Source organism: Triturus cristatus, chromosome 6, assembly GCF_964204655.1.
Source record: "Triturus cristatus chromosome 6, aTriCri1.1, whole genome shotgun sequence".
NCBI classification, from domain to species: Eukaryota; Metazoa; Chordata; class Amphibia; order Caudata; family Salamandridae; genus Triturus; species Triturus cristatus.
In genome coordinates, this window is record NC_140589.1 from 1,813,894,729 (window position 1) to 1,813,904,142 (window position 9,414).

Genomic DNA, 9,414 nt, shown 5'->3' on the forward strand with positions numbered 1-9,414 from the left:
TTAAAATGGATTTTGAAAATGACATAACCTGTTACATCTATATGTGAGCCTCCATAACTCACAGGATTTATATCAGGGGGAAACAGTTCAAGATCAGGAAACATCTTGTCCCAAATTTCATTCCCAATCATAGTAAATGGGGAACCCGAGTCAGCTAAAACAACAAACAATTTATCCCCAATCATCACGTCACATTCTGGCATGTGAATATGTTCAGCATCTACTGCACCATCGTTTCTTACAGTTAACATAGTGGTTTTGGTTGAGACATCTGAGCCAACATTCTCATGCGTGACATCGATAGTGCGTACTCTTCCTCCAGACTTACATACTCTTGCATAATGACCTTTGATTCCACATTTAAGGCAAGTAGTATTCCTAGCATAACATTGGGGATGATTGGAAGAATGATTGTTACTACCACATCTGTAACATTTCATTCTCGAAGAGTCTGAAAATGTCTTTGGTTTAGGACATCGGACAATTTTGGACACATTATCAACAAATTCATGAGGATGACTAGGAGAAAGGCAAGATTCTTTTTGGTTTACTTCGTGAATACTACTCAGTGTCGGAGTGTCATCAGGAGTAGGTTTTTGGGCTTTCATTTCTTTGACCCAACCAAACGTATTTTCCATTCTTTCGACAATGGCTACAGATTCTTTGAGTGAAGGATTTTTTGAAAGAAGTTTTTCTTGCACTCTGGAGCTGTTAGTGCATCTAACAAGTTGGTCACAAATTAGTGAATCTGTTAGATCACCAAATTCGCAAGTGCGAGCAAGGGTTTTGAGTGATACTACATAGTTGCCCACTTTTTCATTGTGTTGGACTCTCATGAAGAATTTATGTCTTTCTCAGACAACGTTAATGCGAGGTCCGAAATATTTTTCCAACATTTTCATGGACATATCAAAAACATCTGAAGCATCACCACTCCCTTCACCAATAGGAATTGCGTCAATGCTCTCGTAAATATTGGTTCCTTCAATCCCTAGGTTATGGAGAAGAATTGCTTGTTTTCTGTAAGCTGAGAATTTTTCACCGCCAATCGCAACTAGGTAAGAGTCAAATAATAACTTCCATCGCTTCCAGGGTAAAGGCGGTTCACCTTTTTCGCAGAGAAACGGAGGTGGTTGACTCATGCTAGTTGCAGACATGGTGAAGTTCAATTAGATTGTAAGGTGAAAGAAAGAAATTAATAAATAAATTCTGCAACGTCAAATAATGTGTAGTTAAAAATTGGACTACTACCAGCATAGAAAAACAGAATGCAGAATTGTCATTTTGTTAAGGGTGAAGAATGAACAGATAATAAATACTTCAAAATGTCAGTAGATGGCAGGCTTGTCAAAGAGATAATTGTGTGGTAATTCAAAAGATTCCAGAACAATAAAAGTGCTGGCAGAAAAGGTAAAAAGTTTAATGGTAGGACCTTGTGAAACGATATAAAATAGATCCAATGTTTCCAAATAGTAAGGAAGATCCAAGTGCAGGCAAAAGCAGCTTTATTGTTTAAGCGGCAGAATCATACCTGAAATTGTTCACTCCTTCAGTGTATGATCGTAAATCCAGACGCGGTTAATTCAGACTCAGTGAGGCTCCACGTGAGTTGCTAAGGTAACAGCTCAAACAAGATGGCCGCACGCACGCACATAGTTTAACGTGCGCGATGACGTGTGTGATGACGGCAGATGGTGGGGAAGTCTCGAGCTGCGTCTCGAGTTACTCAGCGTAAAACAGCAAAAACCTTGAAAAATGTCCGAAATTGGCAGAAAGCATCGGACAGAAACGGGAACCACGGGAGGAAGTTCCTTTAAAACAGCAGAACAACACTGCTTCCCGGGTTTCACAGCAACTTGCTCTGAAGAGAAGACATCCGTTCTGGTAGGTTTTTAAGTTTTATTCTGTCATGAGGCATAGACCATCAACTCCTGCTGCCAGCCTGCTGTAACTCCAGGAGTAAACAGAATGCTGCCATGGAGATGGAATAGCAAACGCATGCAGCACAACTCAAAAGATCACAACTGATTACCTATTAAAAAACACACAACAATTACACTTAGTTAATAACTAGTGCCCGATTACGACTGGTGGAGCGAGGACCACCAGACTGGAATGATCACGGCGGTGGTAGTACAGCCACCGCCACACCGGCGGGACAACTACCCCAGTCAGAGACTGCAATATGCTTGGCAGAATCGCCGCAGTACAGCAAAGCATATTACGAGTTTCCTCTCCGACGACTCAATGTCAAAATCAAGGGGTACCTACAGGGCCACTTGTGCCTCCTCTGCATGTTGATGCACACAGGGGGACCAAAACATGTACCACACTGTGTGCTTGCACAGTAGTTCTTTAATGGCATCGACTTTTCAGTCCATGCCGTGCGGGAACTTTGTGAGGCATCTCCAAACCGGTGCCTTTTTGAAAAGCACCATGACCTTTGGAAGAGGAACCACCCTGTAAATGCCATGCCGTTCGCCAAACTATATTGTGTCGCCCAAAACAAATTAATTTCACTACATAGTACTTGAAGTTATCGAGAGTAAAACTATTGTTATCCATAAGTTAACTATAAATACTTAGGGACTTATTACAATGTCGGTTAGAAAGCCTCCAACTGCTAGTTGTAGGTTTTCCAACCGACATGGTGAATTTACAATCTGACCGCCAAATCAGAATGTAGGCGGTCAAGGGTAAACCGGATGGTCAATACGACTAGGTTCCAAACATATTCCTTTAACAAAGCTGTTTCCGCCTTGGGCATTACGATGTTGGTTTCTGCCTGTAAATCCATGTCGGCCTTTCACACATAGATTTGTTGTTGAAAAGCAACTTTGGGGTAGCCCAGCAGGGCCAACATCCACCCTGGCCCTCTGCATTTGGCCCTGAGGTGCCAGCCCCGCGGTGCAGGGATGTTGTAGAACTTCAATTTTTCAATGAGAGCTTGTGCTGCGGGCCATATCCTTCCCACTGTTTAACCCCTCCTCTTGGAGGGACACCTGAATCTTTCCAACCCTCACCTTAGGTACTTAAATGCTTACCTGTGGGTGGATCCCTAGATGGGTCCTTGGACAAGATTCAGATCAGACACCACATCAACTTTGACCGCCTGGATACTCTGTACTTCGCTCTGGGCACTGAGACCGCATCAGGGAAGATCCCTGCTGCTCCTGGCATCCTCGTCCTGCAAGCTTGTTGCAACGTCCAAGTCCATGCTCCGTACAGGTTCCTCACAAAGCCTGTGGACATCCGAGACACCTGAAGGAATCTGTAAAGCGGTGCTTAATATCATACATGGTCGAAGGTTGGATACAGAAAGGGATTACCTCCTAATTGGAGTGTTGCCCTCACACACCCTTACTGGTGTCATGCTTAATCATTTGGTGTTTTGCTCCTCGTGAGGGTGGCACTGCAGTCCCCCACGGGCCTCGCAAGAGGGCTCTTTGTCAGAGTTCTTTTTTGAGGAACGCAGCAGTGGTGAATGGGGGTGTTTGGGGACTCTGGGTTTTAAAAACACCATATTGGTACCTTCCAGAGTATTTAATCTTGGGTCTGTGCTGTGGTGTTAAAAACAGGTGAAAAAGGACACACCTCCCTATTGTCAATGAAGAGGGAGTGTACCTTTTTATGTGTCTTGGTGAGAAAAAAGATGGTAAGTGGTGTTTTTTTTGGTTTCGTTTTTAGGTCGACATGTTTCACGCCTGAATGATCCCTCTTGGATCCCGTGGCGTATCATCAGGACCATGGGAGTTTAAAAAGGTGAAAAAAATTTAATGAAGCAGAGGTTTGAGAAAGAGACACACAATACACCCTGTAGAATTACCCTGATTCAGGTATCTTGTGGTCTTGGGCAACTCTGCACCCACTTGTTACTGACCACCTTAATGAGAGGATCCAGCCTGAAAGAAGAGAAATAAAATAGGCATTATGATTATACACTCGTGAAGTCACGAGTGGTGAATTAAATGTGTTTATTCTTCATAGGTATCGCTACCCGTTGGTACATAAAATACGTACTTGTGGTAGACTCTGTGTGACTAAGTAAAGTTCAAAGTGCACTTAGCGGTAAGTAGTTGTGACCGGTAAACGGGCCCTTTGGAGTTAGGGGGTCTGTGGGCGTCAGCACACTCTCAACAGAAAACACACTTTGAAATATCACAGTTTAAACGTAAAGAGTAGACACAGTAAAACCCTACCCCAGTCAATACTCAGGGCGGCCTCCTCGGCGGTGAGACGCGGCTGAAGAAGTTACCCACATTGGAGATTAAGGTAACAGAGTCAAGAGTTAAGGGGTCGTTGCGAGAGCTCCTCTGTACGGAGCTTCACTATGCCAGGCGATTATCAGGGTGGACGGGGGTTTGGGATGGGGCAAGGGGTGGGTCACGGGGTTCTGTTACTCACAATGACCTCCTGGTGTGCAGTCCTGGTATCTGCCCGCTGCCGCCTCTTTGCCAGTGGTTAAGCTGTAGTCAGGTACCAGTATTTGTACGTGAGGTGATTGACACGTAGGGTAAAGTGGACCCGTCTTTACGTCAATTACGTTGAGCTGCTCTATGCGTCAGTCATTACAGCAGTGGGCAGTGGAACCTAATGAGGCTGCAGGTGTTTTAGAGGTTCAACTTTGGCTGCCAGGTTAAGATGTAGTGGTGGCATCAGATAGGTATGGCAATGTCGTTGTAGTCATATGCAAGGTGATTGAAATGCCAGAACAGTAGAGAATGGCCTGTCATGCGCAATCAGAGCCTTCGTTTGGGGTTGTTTGGAGTCACCCCAAAGTAAATCAAAATGAAACTTAAAAAGTAAATGGGTTCAATTATATCTTAGTTCGGTTGAGAAAGATGTCATCACTATGTTGTTGCAAGTATGCGCAGTGCAATATATGGGAACTGTGGCTGAATGGTAAATTATGTTAACACAAACAGGATGGGGAAAAGAGTAGACGCTGTTCTAATTACAATCCGGTTACTCATAGTGCTAACGTACATATGAACTGCAGAGGTGACGGGGAGCTGCTGAGGGATATACCTAGTGGTATTAACCACTTCCGTTGTGTAGGTCAGAGACTATAATCACTTGTCTGTCCATCTTGCAGGAGCGCTAGAATTTAGAGCTATGTTCCCAACAGATTGGTTCAGCGTGGCCACATGTCACTATAGTAAGGGTTCCCTTACTGATCACGTGTAGTTGCTAGTGCCCTAGTTAGATCATCTGGAGCATTGATATTGAGCATTAAGGACTAGCGAGGAATCAGTTGATGAATTCAGCCCAGGGTATGTCATCATTGAGTCCTTGAGTGTTGGATCATCGGCGGAATACCCAGCACTGTTCTTGTGGGAAGAGAGTTCTTGTTGGCCAAAAGGGGTTGGAGTCAGTGATGGTCCAACGTAAACTATCTAGTGTGTGATGGTTTTCAAGGAAATGTGTGTACATCTTATTGGTGGTTTTTCTACACTGTATCGTGCTGCGGTGTTCACTGATTCGTATCTTGTGCGGGTCTTGTCGTCATCCCCACATAGCGTAGGTGTTAGGGGCATGTAATCAGGTAGACACAATTCCTAGTGTTACAATTAGTGTGCAGTTTTTGTTGCCAGGTCTTTTCCTTCTGTAAATCTGCAACCACGCCTTACCCATTGACTTCAATTGAGCATGCGGTCGGGTATATTCTCTGCACCCAGCATCGGTGGGTTTCCTGGGCCCTTCTATCTTTTCTGGGTGCAGCCTTCACTTGAGCCACGGTTCGCATCCCATTAATTGAGTATTTGGTTTGGTCTCCCCCAAGGCGACCACTGTGTATTTTGTGCTACTTACCATTTTCTATTGCAAAGTATTGTGTATATTGTGTTATATCGCCGGGTAGGAGATATGGGTATGTGTTTTTGAGTGTCTTATAATAAATACATATTTTTATAAATACACTGTCGGGTTATTTTTCGCTTAAACTATACCAATAAGATTGCGTACTGGTAAATTAAGCTGCTTTACACTCCTGGACTAAGCCTGAAGGCTGCTCTCCACAGCTACCACTTAGATACATTTCTAAGGTTGTCTAAAATAACTGAAATCACCATGAGGGTTGTTTGGATTAGTGGAAGGTGCTACACTTACACAAGTGAGCACCATATACTAAGCCAACCTCTTACAATTGTTATTTGAAAGAAAATGAAATAAGAAAAGAACATCATTTTTGATTCAAAAACCATTTTTGATTGCATGTAATACACTATTTTTTCTATTTTTAAAATGGCAAACTACTAAGATATATAATGACAAACGTAGAGATAGTAAAACCAAGCTGCTTGTGAGAACACCCTTACATCATGTGTGTCAATATTTGTTAAACAATTTCAAAACAGAAATTTGCAAATTAATAAAATAAGTAGCAACCTTACCCCCCATCAGCACTAGGGCTGGGCGGACTTTGCGTAGCAGAATTTTAAAAAAATTTGTGGAAAACGAGAGCACATCCTGAGTAGGGCTGGGCGGACTTTGCCTAGCGCAACTACGCACTATTCTGAAGAAAATTGTGGAAAACGAGCGCACAACCTCATGGACTGTGTGCCCGGGACGGGTCCCTCGTGCTTGGGCAGGCTCCCCGACCTCCCCAGCCTGGCTGTGTTGAGAAGCAGGGACCGGCCCCGGGCCTCCTGATTTTTGGTCAGGGCCTGGGATCCCACGTCCTGCGGCCTGCCAAGTGTCCATCTGCCCGGGACAAGGGACCCTGGTGCAGAGCCCCGGAGCCCTGCAAGGGCAGTCGGGAGCCCTACCGCTATGGCTCGGTGTGGGCAGCTGGGAGTCCTTCCGGTCCCGGCCATCTGGTCGCACCTTTCCCTCGGCCATCTGGTCGCGCGCAATGCTTTCCAATGGGGCGACCAGATGGCCGGGCCGGCCTGGAAGTCCCGATGAGGGTCCATTCGCCTCGCGGATCCCAGCCAGGGCTCCAGGAGGCCGGGCGCGTCCGCGCCTAGGGTCCCCTCCGTCACTCGGAGCGCGAGGGTTACAAGAAAGGTGGGTAGCCTTCCTCCAGATTAGTAGGGGCAGGGTATGCCGGGACACCCCTCCTGGGGATTGCGGTTCTCAGGCGGGGACCAGATGGGCCAAGCCCGGACGACACTTCCCCGGGGCGTCGGGTGCTTCCTCCTCCAGCCCGCGGCGAGGCAAAGTGCCCAGGACGGGCTCCATGGGTCTCCCGGGCGTCCCCCGAGGCCTGCAGCCCCAAAGCCCTGCAGACCCTGGAGCCCTTCAGCACGGAGCCCTGGAGCCCTGCAGGCCCGGAACCCTAGCAGGCCCAAGGCCCTGCAGCCCCGGAGCCCTGCAGGCCCGGAGCCCTGCAGCCCCGGAGCCCTGCAGGCCCAGAGCCCTGCAGCCCCGGAGCCCTGCAGCCCCGGAGCCCTGCAGCCCCGGAGCCCTGCAGCCCCAGAGCCCTGCAGCCCCGGAGCCCTGCAGCCCCGGAGCCCTGCAGGCCCAGAGCCCTGCAGGCCCAGAGCCCTGCAGCCCCGGAGCCCTGCAGCCCCGGAGCCCTGCAGGCCCAGAGCCCTGCAGCCACGGAGCCCTGCGTGGGCAGGCGGGAACCCTACCGCTATGGCTCGGGCAGACGGGAGCCCTTTCAGTTGCCGGCCACCTGGTCGCGCCTTTCCCCTCGGCCATCTGGTCGCGCGCAATGCTTTCCAATGGGGCGACCAGATGGCCGGGCCGGCCTGGAAGTCCCGATGAGGGTCCATTCGCCTCCCGGATCCCAGCCAGGGCTCCGGGAGGCCGGGCGCGTCCGCGCCTAGGGTCCCCTCCGTCACTTGCAGCGCGCGGGTTACAAGAAAGGGGGGTATCCTTCCTCCGGATTATTAGGGGCAGGGTATGCCGGAACACCCATGCTGGGGCTGTGCGGTTCATTGCCAGGGACCAGATGGGCTACGCCCGGGCAACATCCTCCAAGGCCTCCGGGGCTTCCCTCCTCCGGGCCGCGGCATGGCAAAGTGCCCAGGGACGGGCTCCACGGGTCCCGGGCAGTCCTCCCCCGGGCGCCCAGGCCCCGAGAGCTCCGGTGGACCTCCCCGTGCCCGAGGCCAACCCGGGAAGCAGAGTCCCCCCCCCGAGCCCTTGGTGTGAGGGTGGGCAGGCGGGAGCCCTACCGCTATGGCTCGGGCAGACGGGAGCCCTTTCAGTTGCCGGCCATCCGGTCGCTCCTTTCCCCTCGGCCATCTGGTCGCGCGCAATGCTTTCCAATGGGGCGACCAGATGGCCGGGCCGGCCTGGAAGTCCCGATGAGGGTCCATTCGCCTCCCGGATCCCAGCCAGGGCTCCGGGAGGCCGGGCGCGTCCGCGCCTAGGGTCCCCTCCGTCACTTGCAGCGCGCGGGTTACAAGAAAGGGGGGTATCCTTCCTCCGGATTATTAGGGGCAGGGTATGCCGGAACACCCATGCTGGGGCTGTGCGGTTCATTGCCGGGGACCAGATGGGCTACGCCCGGGCAACATCCTCCAAGGCCTCCGGGGCTTCCCTCCTCCGGGCCGCGGCATGGCAAAGTGCCCAGGGACGGGCTCCACGGGTCCCGGGCAGTCCTCCCCCGGGCGCCCAGGCCCCGAGAGCTCCGGTGGACCTCCCCGTGCCCGAGGCCAACCCGGGAAGCAGAGTCCCCCCCCGAGCCCTTGGTGTGAGGGTGGGCAGGCGGGAGCCCTACCGCTATGGCTCGGGCAGACGGGAGCCCTTTCAGTTGCCGGCCATCCGGTCGCTCCTTTCCCCTCGGCCATCTGGTCGCGCGCAATGCTTTCCAATGGGGCGACCAGATGGCCGGGCCGGCCTGGAAGTCCCGATGAGGGTCCATTCGCCTCCCGGATCCCAGCCAGGGCTCCAGGAGGCCGGGCGCGTCCGCGCCTAGGGTCCCCTCCGTCACTCGCAGCGCGCGGGTTACAAGAAAGGAGGGTATCCTTCCTCCGGATTAGTAGGGGCAGGGTATGCCGAAACACCCATGCTGGGGTTGTGCGGTTCATTGCCGGGGACCAGATGGGCTACGCCCGGGCAACATCCTCCCAGGTCCCCGGGGCTTCCCTCCTCCGGGCCGCGGCATGGCAAAGTGCCCAGGGACGGGCTCCACGGGTCCCGGGCAGTCCTCCCCCGGGTACGCCCAGGCCCCGAGAGCTCCGGTGGTCCTCCCCGTGCCTGAGGCCCAGCCGGGAAGCAGAGTCCCCACCCCGAGCCCCTGGTGGGTGGGCAGGCGGGAGTCCTTTCAGTTGCCGGCCACCTGGTGGCTCCTTTCCCCTCGGCCATCTGGTCGCGCGCAATGCTTTCCAATGGGGCGACCAGATGGCAGGGCCAGGCCTGGAAGTCCCGATGAGGGTCCATTTGCCTCTCGGATCCCAGCCGGGGCTCCAGGAGGCCGGGTGCGTTCGCCCCTAGGGTCCCCTCCGTCACTCGGAGCGT